This window comes from Somniosus microcephalus, chromosome 5 (assembly GCF_052327205.1).
Source record: "Somniosus microcephalus isolate GS21.2 chromosome 5, FLI_Smic_1.0, whole genome shotgun sequence".
NCBI classification, from domain to species: Eukaryota; Metazoa; Chordata; class Chondrichthyes; order Squaliformes; family Somniosidae; genus Somniosus; species Somniosus microcephalus.
This window is the reverse complement of record NC_140991.1, coordinates 119,453,610-119,473,127: the sequence shown is the minus strand read 5'-3', so window position 1 is coordinate 119,473,127 and position 19,518 is coordinate 119,453,610. Positions and strand designations below refer to the sequence as shown.

The window sequence follows — 19,518 nt, the reverse complement described above, 5'->3', positions numbered from 1 at the left end:
GGACACTTCCTGCACATGTGTTTGCCCTGGACACCGAAAGTGTCCCTGACTTCCCACATAGCACAGGAGGAGCACTCCACGCAGCCGCGCTGCCCTGCCATGTCCCATGTCCTACCCTTAATTTACTCCCTTCCTTTAAATTAAAGAATATTAAATACACTAGGGACCTTACTTCCCTTTAAACACTACTTACTATAAACTAGAGACCTTACTTTTACTTTAATGACTGGACTGTAAAAATACTCACCAGGTCATACTTACCAATCAGCTCCTTCCCTGGTTGTGATGTCACTTTAGTGGTTTCGCAGTTGTTGTTGTTTGACTGCTCCCGCTCTCAGACTCTTTCCTGCAGTTCTGTGACGTCACTCCTTGATTTTACTGTTCTTTTGGAATTCGCCAGATTTGTGTCTGCCTCCTTGCTGCTGCTGACTCCTCGCAGGTCCACGCTGTCCTCGGCCTCCTGCTGTATCTGCCTCCTCGCAGGTCTCAAAGCACTTTACAGCCAATGAAGTACTTTTGAAGTGGAGTCACTGTTGTAATGTGGGAAACGCAGCAGCCAATTTGCACACAGCAAGCTCCCACAAACAGCAATGTGATCATGACCAGATAATCTGTTTTTGTTATGTTGGTTGAGGGATAAGTATTGGCCAGGACACCAGGGATAACTCCCCTGCTCTTCTTTGAAATAGTACCATGGGATCTTTTACGTCCACCTGAGAGAGCAGACGGGGCCTCGGTTTAACATTTCATCTGAAAGACGACACCTCCAACAGTGCAGCACTCCCTCAGCACTGCACTGGAGTGTCAGCCGAGCTTTATGTGTTCAAGTCCTTGGAGTGGGACTTGAACCCACAACTTTCTGACTCAGAGGCAAGTGTGCTATCAACTGAGCCACAGCTGACACATGCTATCACCAGGCAAGGCTCAAATGAGAAACATCGCAAGATTTGCTATGTCGAAATAAACATTTATTATTCTGCACAACTCTCTCTTGTCAAACAACCAATAATAAACAAACACAACAATTTATGAACAAACACATCAACTTTTGTACCCATTTGCTATTAACATTTTATTTACTGGGCCTTCCTCAATGATTTCCCTCCCCTTTGCAATTCCCCCCTCCCAACCCGACAGCTCCTCCATAATGTGGCCCCAGTGGCTGCAACAAGGCTGGTGGAAGGCTTCTGATTCTGGGAGCCAGAGACTTCAGATGGCCTTGCAGGATGCCCTCGACCAGTTCTGGGCCTGGAAGGCCTTGCCATTGCACCCATGAGCTCAGTATGTCTGCTCATTGCCTGTGTGGTCATCACCTCAACATCGAGGTCCTCATCTGAGTCCTGTGCAGCAGAACTCGTGTGCGCACTCATCCTCCGGGGAATTGGCCCCCGAGCTTCCCCTTCCCCATGGTGTTGCTGCAGCCCGCTGGGTCCCGGAGCTTCACCCACATCAGAGCCATTTCCTCTGCTCCCCTCCGTGTGACCCAATTATCGGATGTTTCGCCCTCGGGAGACACAGGCAATGAGGCTCCGGTTTGATGTTCCTCCTCCTGTCCCGCGTCGCTGCCACTGGGAGGCTGAGGGACAGACTGGTTAGATGGTGGCTGATTATCTGAAAGCATTAAGGCACAAGAGTGGGTTTAACGTCAGGGAGGGGGGCAGGAAGGGAGCAAGGAATGGAGACAGTATACTTAGATGGAAAGTGAAAAGGGCTTGTGTTGTGAGGGGGAAGTGGTATGAAAGAAGAGGGAAAGGTGATGAACATACCGTTGTTGTCCCCAAGGGGGTCGACCTCTCCGACTGCCACAGCGCCCACAACCTGGGCCGCGATGATGCTGGGCGCTTGCTCCTCCAGCTGTGTAAGGGGGTGCAGCTCAGCCTGACCTCCTCCTGTGTGTTGCTGCTCCCTCCTGTTTTGAGCAAGCTTGGCCTGCAAGAAAAACGAGAGCGTGTGAGTGAGTGTACAGCCATGTGTTTGACAGATGTGCATACCATAGTTGAATAGCTATTAATGTATGCAAGGCGTGAGATGTGGATGTGACTTTTAGTAGATGGGCATAGTTGGGTGAGTGTTAGGAATTTGGCGGTTTATACCATCTGTGCACAGAGTGAGGTTGAGATGGTGGGATGTACAGGCTTTTGAAGCATGTACTCACCCTGACCACCCGAGTGATGTCGTTGAACTTCTTGCAGCACTGGGTGTGAGTCCTGTGGACCACGCTTCTGGCTGAGACGTACTGGGCCACCTCCCTCTACATCCTTCTGAACTCCAGTGGCAGTGGCCTCCTGCCAGTGTCAGGGAACAGCACTGCCCGCCGGCATTCCACAGCCGCAATCAGAGCCTCCAATGCCTGGTCGCTGAACCGGCGAGCTCTCTCCCTGGGCCTCTGATCAGCCATGAAATTTGTGGTTGATGGATTGTAGCTCCTTGCAGGCCCAGGTCACAAGCAGCAATGATCAGAGTGAGGCTGTGCAGCATGATTGAACCTATCCTTTAAGAACTGGAAGGTGCCAGTCTGTCTGAGTACTTGTAATTGACAGCACCAGAACTTGATTAGCGCTCTGCGGTAGCATCCCGCTCCCCGGCATTGGCGCCCTAAGAGAGGTGTGTAGCGCTTGATTTAGCACTGCACTTCCCTCTTGGGCGCTAAAACTGAATTTCACGGTCGCCGGCGCTAATTTGCGCCGGGCGCTAATGTTTACACCTAGGCGATGTTAGCTCCACAAAATGGTCGATACCGAATTTTTCCCCTAATGGGTTTTAGACGCCAGAAGGCAAAATTTGAAAAAAAAATCTGAAAATTTACAATGTAAAATGTGTGGTTTGCAGCACTATCATTTTTTCAAAATCCAGAGCATTAAAAATATCATGGGGCTGAATTTTTATGGGGGTTCTCCTAATGGTCTACCAAAGCTTCAGCAGAATATCTGAGGAAACCCCGGAGAAATTACGGTGGGCGATCGGGCAAACCACTGTGGAAATTAATGACGGCTGTATATATTATTTACCAATGTGCTAAACTTCTCAAACTCAAAGATTATTTCAATCAAATCTGCTGGTGCTACACGCTACCAAATAGTATGCTGTACTTTCAAAAATGTAGCATAAGTTTCTCACCCCCACAATCAATAAACTGACAATTGTGATATTTTGCCAATATAAGTATTTATATTTCTGTCTCCTTTAACAGTTTCAGATTGTTGTTTGTCTTCTTTGGTTTGGTTTGCCTTGTGTAAGTTCTAGTGTTTGAAGATATATATATACAAAAATCTGCAGTATCAAACAAAATTCAGCTGTCATTAATTGTTAATATCATTAATTGAACAGTAGAATATTTATATACACACTTAGAATGCCACCAATTTGTTTCCTTCTATTCTGATGATTTTAAAACAAAACTCCTGAGTCCTAAGGCCAATGATGAATTTTTTTGTAATTAGACAATGCATTCCTCAAGTACAGTTACAATTGTTATATACTATATTATGAAAATATACATAATTCTCCACAGTGTGTGCTGCAATTGCATAAATGCCATTTTCTGTTCTCTAAGGAAGTGGTGTAGTTCTGTGCAAATCTATTGCACCTCCACTGTGCTATTTTTAAAATAAAATTTTACACCAAAATAGCTGAGGTGTGTTGCCTCCTAGGTGGCTGAGGAAAGTAAGGGTAGAATTTGCAGAGGTGCTGGCCACAATCTTTCAATCCTCCTTAGATACAGGGGTTGTGCCAAAGGACAGGATGTTTGCAAATGTTACAGCTTTGTTCAAAATAGGGGAGAAGGATAAACCTGGCAATTACAGGCCAGTCAGTTTAATGTCGGTGGTGGGAAAGCTTTTAGAAACAATAATCCAGGAGAAAATAACCAACCACTTCGACAAGCATTGACTAATAAAGGAGAGCCAGCATGGATTTGTTAAGGGCAAATCATGTCTGACTAACTTGATTGAGTTTTTTCATGAGGTAACAGAGACGTTGGATGAGGGCAGTGCAGTTGATGTTGTGTAAATGATGGACTTTCAAAAGCACCATAAAGTACCACATATTAGGCATGTTAGGCCATTGAAGCCCATGGGATAAAACGGACAGTAGCAGCATGGATACAAAATTGGCTAAGGGAGAGAAAACAGAGAGTTGTGAATGGCTGTTTTTCGGACTGGAGAGAGGTATACAGTAGTGTTCCCCAAGGTTCAGTACTAGGACCACGGCTGTTTTTGATGTACATTAATGACTTGGACTTGGGGATACAGGGCACAATTTTGAAATTTTCAGATGACATGAAAGTTGGAAGTGTAGTAAACGGTGAGACAGATAGTAATTCAAGAGGACATAGACAGACTGGTGAAATATGCGGACACATGGCAAATGAAATTCAACGCAGAAAAGTGTGAGGTGATACATTTTGGTAGGAAGAATGAGGAGAGGCAATAAATGCTAAATGGTACAATTTTAAAGGGGGTGCAAGAAGAGAGAGACCGGGGAGTGTTTGTGCACAAATCTTTAAAGGTGGCAGGACAGGTTAACAAAGCAGGTAATAAAACATACGGGATCCTGGGCTTTATAAATAGAGGCAGAGAGTACAAAAGCCAGGAAGTTATGTCAAACCTATATAAAACACTAGTTCGGCCCCAAATGGAGTCACCACACTTTAGGAATGACATAAAGACTTTGGAGAGGGTACAGAAGAGATTTATTAGAATCGTACCAGGGATGAGGGATTACAGTTACGTGGATAGACCAGAGAAGCAGAGGTTGTTATTCTTGTAGCAGAGAAGGCTAAGAGGAGATTTGATAGAGGTGTTTAAAATCATGAAGGGTTTAAATAGAGTAAATAAAGAGAAACTGTTTCCAATGGCTGAAGGGTCGATAACAAGAGAGCACAGATTTAAGGTGATTGGCAAAAGAACCAAAGGCGACATGAGGAAAAAAAATTTAATGCAACGAGTGGTTAGGATTTGGAATGCACTGCCTGATAGGGTGGTGGATACAGATTCAATAGTAGCCTTCAAAAGGGAATTGGATAATTACTTGAAGGTGAAAAAATTGATGTAAATGGGGAAAGAGTGGGGGAGTGTGACTAACTGGATTGCTCTTCGAAAAAGCAGGCACAGACTCGATGGGCCGAATAGCCTCCTTCTGTGTTGTGCTATTCTATGATTCTAGGTGGCTAAAAGGTTCATAATTTGGGGTTAAAAAGTTAATTATGAATGTAAAGCAGGTAACACCACTTTATATTAATTTTATTTTTTTGCTTAAAAAAAGTAGCAACAGCAGAAAAGTTCACGGGAATTCTTTTGAGAATTTGACTAAGCTTGAATGATAGTCATCCAATCATAAATTATACTTGGACTTTCGGAAGAGATTCAGCATTTGGGGTTTTAAAAAAATATATGAGCACATATTATTGCAGGTAAAATAGATAGATAGAAAACAAACTGGCTAAGCAGTAGTAAGAAGAAGGTGATGTTAAATGGAGACGGCTCTGTCTGGGGATGGTGTTCAGTGACTAGTGGCATTCTACAGTGCTCTGTTTTCAATTTGTTTTCTTTATACTGCTCATAAACTATATGGAAGTGGGTACTACTCGTACTTTGTTGATGATATTGACTTATGTAACAATGTATCCAGCATGGAGGAAATGGAAAATATTCCAACAGACCTGGAGAAACTATGTAGATGGGCCAAGGAATGATAAATGGAGTTTAATATCGAGAAGTATAAGGTGATGCATATTTAACCAAAAACTGGAGGTGTATGTATGTGGTGGATGGATGGATAGATTTGCATTGAAAAGAGTAGAAATATTTGGTTATTATTGTCAATTGTTCTATGATAGTATATCCATTAATATGAGACTGTTGTTAACAAAGCAAATGAGGCTCTAGGATGAATATCCAAGGGCCTAGAAATTCATTGTAGCCACTTTTGGGGCGGTAAAGTCGGGCGGCCGCTAAAGTTTGCGCCCGTCGCAAAATCGAGGCCACTTCTCCGATATTCATTAGTTTCGCCCTAAGAGTTTGCTCGAGCGCTAAAACTGGCGCTGCATGCCTCTCTTTAGGCGCTAAGCCGGAGGTGCTGAGCGAGAGCGCCGAGGCCGGGCGCAGCGCAGGTGCGGCCATCTCGTGATTGACAGCAGACACCCTGGCGCCGGCCAGCTCTTAAGGGGGAAGGGTCGACTTGGTCTGCTGCCACGCCCTGGATAGTGGAGCCCTCCAGCTAGGCCTGAACACTGCTGCTGGACCCAAATAGCGCCTGAAGCCATGCAGAAGGCCCGTGAACGAGCGCAGCGCTTCTCAGAGCTTGATCTGAGTGTGCTGGTTGGTGCTGTGGAGAAGAGGCGCCATCTTTTGTACCCGGACAATGGCAGGAAGGCGCCGGTCCGCGTCTACCGGAGAGCCTGGAGGCATGTCGCCAGCAAGGTGTCAGCCAACAGCGAGGTCCTCAGGACCGGTATCCAATGCCGCAAAAAGTTTAATGACCTCACTCGGATTGTCAGGGTGAGTACCCTTTCCAGTGTCCTCCTCATCCTTGCATGTGCACCTCACATTATGGGCAAAGGGACCTGAAAGCCCTAATGGCCAGCCCTCATCCAGCAGCTATGGGACAGGCATGAACATCAATTGCACATTCTGCACTTAACACACTGGCCAAGCTATTCCACCATGGGAGGCAGTGCACACAAGATCAGGGCGACACACTGGCCAGGCTATTCCACCATGGGAGGCAGTGCACACAAGATCAGGGCGACACACTGGCCAGGCTATTCCACCATGGGAGGCAGTGCACACAAGATCAGGGCGACACACTGGCCAGGCTATTCCGCCATGGGAGGCAGTGCACACAAGATCAGGGCTACACACTGTACTTAGAGGCCGTCCTTTCTCTTGCAGGCCAAGCTGGCCAATAATAGGAAGAGCCGGACTGCGACCGGGGGAGGCCGCCCCAGATCCAGCCGCTCACCGAGCTGCAACATCGCGTGGAGCGCATCATGGGTGGCCGGGTGATTGGCCCCGTTGCATGTGGAGATGCCGACCCTGTTCTGGGCACCAATGGTAAGGACATCAACGTTTGGACCTCTCTCGTCCCACTTGCACATCAGATCTACATCCTTTGCCACTGTCCGACCAATGCACTGAATGCCACCACTCATGCATCCCTCGCTGACGCCCTCTCCTCACTCTAAAGCTACTCTTGTGCCTTCCTGCTTTCAGATGGTGAGGAGGAGGTCCCTGAACTTGCCAGTGACAGCCCCTCAGAAGAGGAGGAGGAGGAGGAGCAAGAGGAAGGCGGCCCATCAGGGGAACCCTCATCCGCGGCAACCCATGCAAATGTAGGGGACACGTCTTCCCTGGAGGGGAGCGTGGCGGAAGTGTCGGAGGGGAGGGGAGCTCATGGGACCTGCGGCCTGCAGAAACGCAGGAGGGGGGTGGAAGCTCAGCGGCCTTCTCCCCAGAGGGGGGAAGGGTCGGAGGGGAGTCCAATTGCTGGGCCCAGCGGCGTCCAGCAACGCAGGAAGGGTCGGCCAGCTCGGCGGCCTTCTCCCCAGAGGGAGAGTCCGGCCTCCAGTCCGGAGATGGTCTTCGCCGAGGAGATAGAACGCCTCGAGGACTTGTCCGCGGACTCGGAGCGCCGGCACACGGAGCTCATGAGGGTAGTGGCACGGTTGCCTGAGGCCATCGAGTCCCTCTCTCGGAGTGTCACCGACGTCGGGGCCTCACAGGCCATCAGTTTGAAGGAATTCGGGGCAGAGCAGGCAGCGAGTCGGGCGGCATTCGGGGCAGCTCAGGCAGCGAGTGGGCAGCTGATCAGTGGTGCCATGCAGTCACTGGGTGCTCTGATGAGGTCACTGAACAGGTCAACACGGGCACTCACTGCTGCCACACTCGCTGTGTCAGCCAGGCATCGCCAGGGCACCCGGCGCGCTGCAGCAGCACAGCGGTCTGTCCCTCGGCAGATTGGTGCGCATGCTGCAGTGCTGGCCCGGGCGAGTGCCAGTGTCTCGGGTGACCAGCGAGCGCCTGCCATCCGCCAGCTTGCCCCCATTCCTCCAGCCGCCACTGCCACTCCCCCAGTGGAGCTGCCAGGAGCTGCTGCAGCGACTGATGCTGGCCAGCCACAGCTGCAGCATTCAACAGCCGCCCGCTCGACGGCCAGACCTCAACTAGGCTGACCCCCAAGGGCATCTGCCGTCACGACATGTGCCCCTCTGGAGCCTGCCCCCAGCTTTGCAGCAGCCAATGGCCTTACTTTGAGGAGGAGCAGCAGGGCGGGCAGGGGCCACACAAAGATGGCCAAGGCATTGCCCTAGCGGGCCAAAAAGTTGAATGTGTGGCCAGTTGTGTTTGTTTTTTGAGGCCGAGAATTGGATGTTTGTTTTTTGAGGCCGAGAATTGGATGTTTGTTTTTTGAGGCCGTGAATTGGATGTTTGTTTTTTGAAGGCCGAGGATGTGATGTTTGTTTTTTACGAAGGCCGAGGATGACGGCCATTTTAGTTGCACTGTTTTGTTAATCCTCTCCAGGTTGTGGGAGCGAGTAATGTGTTTGAGTGTTTTTTGGGGGTTTCGTCTGTTTTTGGTTTTCATGTCGGAAGGGCCCTGAGTTTGTACAATAAAGCATTTTATTTATTAACATTGTCCATGTTTGATCTTTGAAGTGTTTGTTGCCTTAACCGGCTGAGGGCTTGCGGAGCGGCTGCAATCATGTTCTTTCATTGGCACAAGCCATTCCCTGACAGGGGGCCTAGAAGTGACGTTCAATAAGCCGCCGACGGGCGGCCCTTGGACCTTCTGCCTCCCTCCTGGGCTGGTACTCCTCGTCCTCCTCCTCCTCATGCTCCTCCTGCTCCTCCTCCTGAGGTGGGGGTCCAACGTGAGGTGGCAGTGCCTGAGTCCTGCGGATAGCCAGGTTGTGCAGCATGCAGCAAACGACGACGAATTGGGAGACTCACTCCTGCGAATACTGGAGGGCTCCCCCGGAGCGATCGAGACAGCGGAACCGTTGCTTGAGGACACCGATTGTTTGTTCTATGATGTTCCTAGTCGCTTGATGGCTCTCGTTGTATGCCTCTTCAGCAGGGGTCGTGGGCGCGCGGAGCGGGGTCATGAGCCAGGTACACAAAGGATAGCCTTTGTCTCCGATAAGCCATCCTCTTGGGTGAGGCTGTGCCTGGAACATGTCAGCCACAGTTGTCTGTCGCAGGATAAAGGCATCGTGGCTGCTGCCTGGAAAGCGGACATTGACAGCTAGGATGCGCTTCCTGTGGTCACACACCAGCTGTACGTTGAGGGAATGGTAGCCCTTCCGGTTGCGGTAATCCTCGGCATGCTCCAGAGGTGCCCGCAAAGCCACATGCGTGCAGTCAATGGCGCCCTGCACCATGGGGAAGCCCGCTATTCTTGCAAATCCCACTGCACGCTGCTGCTGCTTGTCCAGGGTCATGGGGAAGGAGATGAATTGATGTCTCCTTCTGAAAAGGGCTTCGGTCACCTGGCGGATGCAGCAATGCACGGCGAACTGGGAGATGTTAGCGATGTCCCCAGCAGCGGATTGGAAGGAGCCGGTGGCATAGAAGTTGAGAGCCACCGTCACCTTCACTGCCACCGACAGAGACGTCCTGCGCATCAGCTGTGGCTGCAGATCTCTGTGAAGCAGCTGGCAGATGTCTGCAACCACCTCCCTTCTGAATCGCAGCCTCCTAACACACATCGCGGCAGACATGGTCAGATAGGAGGACTGCTGGCGGTATACCCTGGGTGGGTAAGGCCTCAGTTGGCGACGCCTGTTGCCCCCTCTGCGTCTAGCCAGGGCTGCCACTCTCTCACGGCGTCTGTAAGCCCTTCTGGCATAAGGCTGAAAGTCAGCGTTGGCACCCAATGCAGCCCCCATTATATGCTGGCAAACACTGAGCTCTCAATGAAGGCAAAGATAATTGCTAAGCTCTGGCCTGAGCCAAAAATACCTGTCCTAGTGTTGGTCCAAACCAGTAAGCTCTCCTCCTTGGTCTCTCTCCAAAAAACCGTTGCACAAGAGTGAATGCTGCAAAATGGCTGGCCTTTATAGTGCAGGGTAAGTGCCCTTTAATTAGCGCTCCCTGCGGCCCGCCTCGGCTGTGTACCGTTCCACTTCACAGTCGTTAGGGCCGCCCGGCGCACAATGGGCCGGCACGAGTGAAGTTCCGGTTCGGGGCGCACAAAGGGTGTTGCACTAGTAAATGACGTCATGATCTGCGCGCGCAGCAGGGCACGCGCTAAGACTTTGCGCCAGCGCTAAATGTGTACTGAAGTTGGGGCGAGGCGCAGATCGCGCTGCGCCCGGGCGCTAAGCACCTAGCGCTCGAGATCTACTCCTCCTAAGGCGCTAACGGCTGGCGCGCCCAACTGAATTTCTAGGCCAAGGGATTTTATTACAAAACAAATAAGGGTATTTTTAACTATTTGTAACTCATTGGTGAGGCCATATTTGAAGTTCTGTGTCCAGTTTTGGCCATCTTCATAAAGATGTGGCTGCATTGATGAGGATACAGAAAAGAATGACAAGGATGCTATGAAAAAAAACCTGAAAATTAACATAGACTGAAGAAACAGAATTTGTTTTCACCAGAGAAAAGAAGATTGAGAGGCAACATGATTCAAATCTTTAAAATGATGAAAGGAATGGATGATGCAGATGTAAACTCTTTTGACTTTAATTATAACACAAATTGAAGATAGTCAAATATCATGTGAAGCTAGTTATTGTAGGAATAGTTATTCTCAAAGTAATTGATATGTAGAATCTAGTTCCATCAGAATTCGTTAGTACTAATTTACCGAGCTCCATTTAAAAAGTAGTTGGTTGATTACCTGTCAGGCAGTGACATTGAAGTTATAAGAAAAGATTAAATAGTTATGGAACGCTTGTAGAATGTTATTCAGTGCATGGCAAGCATATTTTTTGAACGTTTGTTGTCTCTGGAAGTTTGTCTAGGTTTCCTCAGAAATTTTAGAACAAGTCAGGCGGAGGCCATGACAGTGTAGTTGTACATGGTATTTGGGAGTGAATGGGCCAAATGACCGTGTATTGCTGTTTGTTGCATATCCTAAAAGTTTTAACAGATATAAATAAAGAATAGAATGTCTCAGAATTATAATGAAATGGTGTTCCCCTACAGTTTTGACACTCAAACCAGCAATGCTATTGTTATTTTAATAATGTAGATTATATACCTTTTTGTCATTTTAAGTAAGCCGGGCAATTTCCCTACTGTCTCCTAGGATTGACATCTGATAACTTGACAGGAGGAAGATTGGTAGAATGTTTTAATTCCTGTCCCCACTGATGTTTCATGGCTTGGAGACACTATATAATATGGTGTCTCTTCAAATGCTGTGAAGCAATCTGGTTGTTAAGGGATTGTCTTGTTCTGTGCACATGAAAAAAATCAAAAAGTTACACAAAAATAAGATGATCATGAAGCAGCTAAACAATGTTTATTAGAGAACCTTTTTATGACATTGATAGTCAGTTTCATTGCCTTTTGGACATTGTATTATTTTAAGTTAAATTACTCAACTGTTGTCCTTATTTTGTCATTTATATACTAGCAATGTCCTTGTTTTAAAGCTTAGATGATATCTTTGATTTCCCTTGTCCTGTTGAGTATCAGATTGAATACAGTTCAGCTGTAACATCATTGAAAATGACAGAGAGCATAGTTTATTTAATTGGCATCTATTATTATTATCTTTGTTTCCCAGTTGAGTTGTGTAATTTATTATTTCAGTTTTTGCAGTCCCATTGTTTTTATTTAATGCATCATACTTAAAGATATAGTGGATTTCTGATTTTAAAAACTAAAAAAAGTACCAACATGTTTTCAGTATATAACTTATTATAATGCAGCAATATTTAGAGGAGAGCTGATTTACCTAATTGCATTCCAACATTATGCTATATTATAGGCAATTTAATAACAAATTGCCCCGGTTTTAATCTAACGCACACGGTGAGAATGGGGCACGTTCAGGTCGGATGGCCAATTTACACCACGCTCCATTTTCAGCTCCATGAAGTTAAAATCGAAGCATTCAGTATCAGTAAAACAACAGTTGGGATCAGTGATTTTTGGCTTTTGCTTTTACCATAAGACATTATTTTTAATTTTAAGGAATTTAGCTTATAAACTTACCAGGAACAAATTCATTGAGAAGCTTTTGTTGAATGGAAAATGTTCTTCAACGTTAAGTATTAAGTTGATTATTGAAAGCATTTTCAGCTCTTAAAAAAATAGCTTGCAAAGTTGATTTCTGTAGGTGTGCTGTAAAGTAGAATTAGAGAAAGCTACAAAATGGTAGAACATATATTGATGCACAGAATTCTTGAAATAAACCACAACATTGTAATCTTGATAATTTTTTGTGTTTGTGCAGACTGCTATCCTGTTAGTTTTATGCTGGGTAAATGCTGAAGACTTGACTGAGACTAGTGCTATTCTAAGATGAATCTGAAGCAGAAACCTAATTTTTGTGATTGGTGTTATGTGACATGCCAAGTCTGACAGTGTTCTCTCTTTCTGAGGAGTACTATTTACAGAATTAATGTTGTTTTAATGAGTATACATTGGTTACTGAAGCGTTACCAATGGCAGTGCAGGTGTCAGCTGCTAAATGTCAGTGGTGAGCAGAAAAGGTACAAGCGTGTGTTATTTATGACAGAATGATTAAGGCCACAAGAAGTGATAAACTCAAAGTCTGCTTGAGAGGAGAAACACTTTGCTATGTGGCTTCAGCTCAGATACTGTGCTTACTGATCTAATCTACAGCAAGAGGAAGTTGATTTTATCAGAGAAGTACATATCTTCTGCTCAGATCAACCCCATCTCTCCGGAGAGCTAAATTATCTTGCAGGATCTAACGGTGGCTACAGCAGAGCTCAGGCAGTGGAATTTTTAAGTGCACAAGAAAGAACTGGTGGCAGCAGGTTGCTAACCTCAGGTTATTTTAGCTTTAAACCTCGGTATATTGACTACTGGATAGTGTTTGGAGTTTTCAATACTTTCTGTTTCTGGTGCATAGATGATCACTGTATCATTGAATAGTTTGCTTCTACGTTCTTCAGTATCTTTGCAGTTCTATTTGGGCTTTCTACATTAGACTATATTATGGAGACAGGGTCAAAAACATTTAACTTTTGTACTAAACCAGTGGAGAATTAGGAGGTACAGGCGGTGATTAAGCATTGAATACTTTGAAAGGAAAAAGTAGCATTCTATCTCTAAACTTATCTACAGTAGTTCACAGAAAAAAAGCTGTTTATAATTGACACAAAATGGTGTTTATTTGCTGTAGGTTATGTAATGCATTCTCAATAATATAAAAACATTTTGTATTAATGGTATTTTTCTGCCTTTCAAGCTTGTTTCAGTACCAAATTCAGAGTTTGGGAAGAATCATAGGCCTTGAAATTGCATGTGCTTAGCATGTTCTTGATCTGTTCTAACAGACACATTCATCTGTTTTATTTTTTTTAATAATTGATTCATGTCTCTATTGAAATAGCAAACTAAAGAATTTCGTAAGAACACACTGGCCTAGAAATTCAGTTGCGTTTGCGCCCAATTAGGGGCGAAAGAGTGGGTTGCGCCGGAAGTTGCGTCGCGCCCGAAATTAGGTGGGCCCTAACATCGGCGTTAGCCGGTAGCGCTGCGCCGGCACCGATGACGTCATCGGTGTGCGCAGTGCCCCGGTACCGCCCGAAACCACGCCGATCCCCATCTTCAGTAGCGGCCGCCTCTTCCGTGGCGGGCGCTAACAACATCTGGAGACCGGGTCCTTACTGCAGCCTTAGCGGCGCAAGTTAAGGTGGAGGTGCGGGGCAGCCGCTTTTTCGGTGGCCGCCTGCCCACACCTCCTTCCCCGGCCTCCTCCACCCCCCCCCCCTCCCCCCCGCGGCATTGCCGGCTGGTTTCTGTGGAGCCCGGCACTTCTCCATTGTGCCGGGCTCTTTTGCCGGCACTTGCAATCGGGGCTCCGGCCGTTGCAGGCACCTCCCCCTTAAGAGAAGGGGGAGGCCTGCAGTACAGCAGCCTGCCGCACCGCATCGGGTGGCGCAGCGGGACCGGGAGCGCTGAAATTCACTTTCAGCGCCCCAAGCGGGGCGGACACACCCTGTACCAGCGCCCGGTTCCGCTTTGGGGCGCTGAAAGTGAATATGGGGCGGGCACAACTGGCTCCGCGGCGGGCGCAATATTTTCGGCGCAAACGTGCTGGCGGGGCTATACCCAATTTCTAGGCCACTGAGCCTTTGTCTGTTAATTTTCAGAGTGTAACCTAAAGGCCACAATGTGCAAACATTCTTGTAATAATGTACAGTAGCTCAAAAATATGTCTCACTACTGGAAATAGCTAGAGCTCCTCAATAGCAAAGTAAACGACCCTAGTATCCAGTAGGGCACCACACAGCCTTTGCACAAACTAGATGGCAATGGTTATTTGGCCCATCTTGGCTTATCCAACAATAAAACTCTATAGCCTCCCCTTCACAGCATTTAGCTGTTTTCTAAATGACTCCAAAGTTTCTGTTTCTACTAACCCTACCCAGAAGTCAATTCCATATACTGATCACTCTTTGTGTGAAGAACTTTGTAACATTAGCCCTAAATTTGCCTTTCACTATTGTCCCCATGTCTTACTGTCACAGTTTATTTTGAAGATCTACCTTTTCATTAACATTTTATTATCTTATTTGCCTCTATTAGGTTACCTCTCAGTTGCCTCCTTTCAAGGCTGAAAAGCCCAAGGTGGTCCAGTTTAAAACTATTTTGTTTAAAACCCTTAAATGGGCTGTACTTTCAATTGCAATGGTTGCATTTTGTAGTATTTACAAAACAAAAGTCTGAAGGGATAATTATTCCAAAATTTGGAAATTTGTGCCTAATTTTCAAAAAGAACCCATAGTTACGACAAATTTCTAAACAGTCACTAATGTGTTATTTTCAGCACACTTGTGACATCTTTGGAAATTCTACAGGATGTAGTGTAGATTGCTTAAACTTTGGAAGTTTCACAGGAAGTAACACAAATTGCTTAATATTTAAAGTAACTTTGAATTCTGTCAAATCTGTTGATGGGTAACCCGGAGACAAATTCTGGCATATAGAGAGGTGCAGTTCTAGCTGGGAAAGATGTAAAAGTTTTGACTTGTTTAGCTAAAAAACACTACCCATATTCCCTTTCCCCATCACACACTATGTTCTTCCCCAAAATTCAGATAATAAAGTTTTTGTGTGAAATAAGGCAATTGTGATATGTCTTAGAACAGGTTTCAGGTGTTCAGAGGGAATCACAATTACTGCCATGGAAAGATTCATGGAAAGAGGCTGAAAAATAAGAGGATTAGGTGCATCACTGCCTTCTTTCCAAAAATCTTACAAACTTGAGATTACACATTTATTATGAAAACGAGACAGAAAAAGACAATTTAGGACACATCTGAGAGTCGCAAATAGCCTTAAAACATCACAACTGTTTAAAAACTGAGGCCACAATTCTTGACCTCCATTTAGATAATGACTTTTAGGTGCATTGCACAAAAAGTGACATGTAGCCATTAGCAGAAGCAAACTGACAAGTCTACCTTTTTATAAATTGGGTGTTCCCTATCAACTTAAAAGGAATATAGCAATGAAAATGAATCGGAAAATATCTCTGCCATGTACTTAATGCAGACTGTGCTGTGCTGGATAGACAATATTTGACGTTGCTTGAAAGAGTGGTACAGTTTTTTAATCCAGGGATAAATATTCTTTTATGAGATAAATTGAAACCATATATCAAGGATGGTCCAGTAGCTCTTCTGCTAAAGTGTTTAACTTGAGTTTAAGCCCCTGCCTTGACTGACCTCGGCTATACTCTTTGGCCATATTTCACAAGCTGTTATCTGAATTGCTAAATAAAACATTCCATGATAGAGTGCAAGAAAAACTGGATGGGCCCCACATGACTGAGCATACCTCCTGTTGGCTGCCTCTAGTGATTTGCCAGCAACATGTGCAGGCTATGCAGCCACCCATGATCCAGACTGTTGCGTTTTCCCTGCTAAGAGAGGAAGCACAGTGGGTAAACTAGCACCAGTGGACTTACAAGAGAGAATACCAATTGAAAATATGAATTTGTACTTTTTATTCTGGTTTTCTTTATTCATAATATTTGAAAGATAGAGCAACATGATGGCCCTATTTCTGCGTGTGAAGGCCTCTGATCTGGAAAAAATCGACACCCTTACCTGAGGACTCCGCAGGTCCGGACTCTTCCACTCCTGGGCCTCTCCACGACAAAATGCACAGAGGCCCAGGTATTCCCAGGGGCGCATGCGGTTCGCAAGCGTCCCTGGGCTCACGTGCGCCAGCTCAACCAATGGAAGAAGGGAATCCCCCTTCATACTTTTGACAGGTCTCTCAGCATAGACCTGTCAAATGTATGAATGGGGATCACTCCAAAAACACATCAAAACATTAAAAAAAAAAAATTATCACGTTTTTAAAATTAGTTAAAATTACATTAAATTATTTTAAACAATTTAATTTTTTGAAAAAGATAATTCAACTTTTTTTATGGGGCTAAAAATAAACTTACCTTTTTTGCAAGAACTTAGCTTGCAAGATCACATTTCGTTGTTCATGTACTTGTGCATTGTACAATGACAATAAAGTTGAATTATTATTATATTATTTATAAGTATTTTTAAATTATGAATGAGTGGATTTTTTTTTTTTTACTTTTTTTAAACTCTTATGCTGTTAAAAGCAGCCTTACACCTGCTTTTAACAAGCGTAAGATTTTTAAGGGATTTCAGCAGGCGAAGGTTGTACAGAAAGCGGAACACTCCACCCACAGAGGCCCTTCTCCAGTGCAGGTGTGCGATCTGTCAAGATTCTTGACAGATCGGAAGTGCCGGTTTTCAGCGCATGCGCTTCGCATGCCTGAAACTGGCACTTGCGAGGTCCCTACGGGTGTGTACACAGCTCGTACACACCCGTAGCGATCGGAAATTACGGGCCGATATTTAAGTTTGCCCCTAATCACAGCACAAAATGAAATAAGTTTATTACTTTGAAGATAGTTTTGAAACATATTCTCTTCTTAAATTTTCTTTGACTCTCATGCTCTACCCTTCCTTTCCTGAAGGCAGAAAATCATAATAAAAGGAGAGTGGAATGTCCATGACTGAGGTCCATTGAAATCAATGGATATGAAAATGGGTGGTTTCTATTTTCCAATCCTCTCTGGCTACAGGTGTGGTGCCACAGGACTGGAGGACTGCTAACATTGTACTATTGTTTAAAAACGGAGAAAGGAATAGACCGAGTAATTACAGGCCAGTCAGCCTAACCTTGGTGGTGGGCAAATTATTGGAAAAATTTCTGAGGGACAGTATTAATCGTCATTTAGAAAGACACAGATTAATCAAGGACAGTCAGCATGGATTTGTTAAGGGAAGGTCATGTCTGACTAACTTGATTGAATTTTTTGAGGAGTAACAAGGAGGGTCGATGAGGGTAGTGCATTTGATGTAGACCACATAGATTTTAAAATGGCTTTTGACAAGGTCCCACATGGCAGATTGGTCAGAAAAGTAAAAGCCCATGGGATCCAAGGGAAAGTGGCAAGTTGGATCCAAAATTTTCTCAGTGACAGGAAGCAAAGAGTAATGGTCGACAAGTGTTTTTGTGACTAGAAGGCTGTTTCCAGTGGGGTTCCGCAGGGCTCAGTTCTAGGTCCCTTGCTTTTTGTAGTATATATCAATGATTTAGACTTCAACGTAGGGGGCATGATTAAAAAGTTTGTAGAGGATACAAAAATTGGTAGTGCGGTTGATAGTGAGGAAGAAAGCTGTAGACAGCAGGAAGATATCAATGGACTGGTCAGGTGGGCAGAAAAGTGGCAAATGGAATTCAGTCTGGAGAAGTGTGAGGTAATGCATTTTGGGGAGGACTAACAAGGCCAGGGAATACACAATAAATGGTAGGACACTGAGAAGTGTAGAGGAACAGAGAGACCTTGGAGTACACATCCACAGATCCCTGAAGGTAGCAGGGCAGGTAGATAAGGTGGTTAAGAAGGCATACGGGATACTTTCCTTTATTAGCCAAGGCATAGGATATAAGAGCAGGGAGGTTATGCTTGAACTGTATAAAACACGAGTTAGGCCACAACTAGAATACTGCATACAGTTCTGGACACCACATTACAGGAAAGATGTGATTGCACTAGAGAGGGTACAGAGGAGATTTATGAGGATGTTGCCAGGACTGGAGAATTTTAGCTCTGAGGAAAGATTGGATAGGCTGGGATTGTTTTCTTTGGACCAGAGGAGGCTAAGGCAAGACTTAATTGAGGTGTATAAAATTATGAGGGGCCTAGATAGAGTGGATAGGAACGACCTATTTCCCTTAACAGGGAGGTCAATAACCAGGGAGCATAGACTAAAAGTAATTGGTAGAAGGATTAGAGGAGAGTTGAGGAGAACTTTTTTCACCCAGAGTGTAATGGGGATCTGGAACTCACTGCCTGAAGGGGTGATAGTGGCAGAAACCCTCATCAGATTTAAAAAGTACTTAGATATGCACTTGAAGTGCTGTAACCTACAGGGCTACAGACCAAGTGCTGGAAAGTGGGATAGCTCTTTTACAGCCAGCACAGACACGATGGGCCAAACGGCCTCCTTCTGTGTCATAAATTTCTATGATTCTGTACAGGCAACCGATGCGTAATGCCAGTTTTATGCCCGAGTGGCAAATTGAAAATCTACCCCTATATCTCAGTCATGGACATCCCTCTCTCCACCCAAAATCTGCACAATCTTCTGTAGTAATAGTTGAGCACAGTTCCACAGTAATCAGTGGCCCTTTTGCATCTTACCCAAGTGTGCAATCCTCAAATGTGAGGCTGCATATGAAGTGTTGGGCTAGATGACCATGGAAGCATCACACTGGATCCAGTTTTCCACTTCCAGCAAAGGTTGCTGGATGGTGATCAAGTGTAGGAACCTGAGCCTGGTAACATCTCCATGCTTCCCTTGACTGAGGTCAACGAACACAGTATGGACCAGGGATCAAAGCTGGGATTATCATTCATCTGTCTGGTGTATTCCGCAAAGGGGGATGAACTTCTGAATTTTTTTTGAACAAAAGTTATAATCAATATTGGCCCAGAAATTCGGCTCTCCACGGGTGAGTACGCACGGGGTACTCACCCGTAGGCCGAATGGAATTGCCGGTTTCCTGCATGCACTGCACAGGCGCGGGAAACCGGCACTTCCGATCCTCTGAACGAAGAGGTTCAGAGGTCGAACGCGCCGCAGGAGAGGCAGCGCGTGCGCTTTGAACTTAGGTTTTTTTTGCAAGTTTTCTCGGGAGGGTAAGCCTGCAGGATTTACACATTTAAAAAGCAGGCGTAAGGCCTGCTTTTTGCAAGGTAAGTGGTCAATTAATTAAAATTAAAACATTTTTTCCACAGGTTTATTATTTTTAAATACTTTAA

General features: G+C 45.5%; 1 protein-coding gene and 1 long non-coding RNA gene across 8 annotated transcripts in view; one reads left to right on the top strand and one right to left on the bottom strand.

Moving 5' to 3' along the window:
• ikzf1 (IKAROS family zinc finger 1 (Ikaros)) overlaps window positions 1-19,518 on the top strand; it is a 104,206-nt gene that overhangs the window by 35,455 nt on the left and 49,233 nt on the right. The window lies entirely within an intron of this gene.
• Window positions 958-12,301, bottom strand: LOC147117280 (uncharacterized). 2 transcript variants are annotated; one of them, XR_015078408.1, is made up of 5 exons: window positions 12,168-12,301; window positions 11,206-11,402; window positions 3,118-3,270; window positions 1,767-1,929; window positions 958-1,611 (listed from the first exon to the last, which is right to left on the bottom strand). It is a non-coding gene; the product is annotated as an uncharacterized LOC147117280 (long non-coding RNA). The 2 variants fall into 2 exon arrangements; XR_015078409.1 differs by lacking the exon at window positions 3,118-3,270.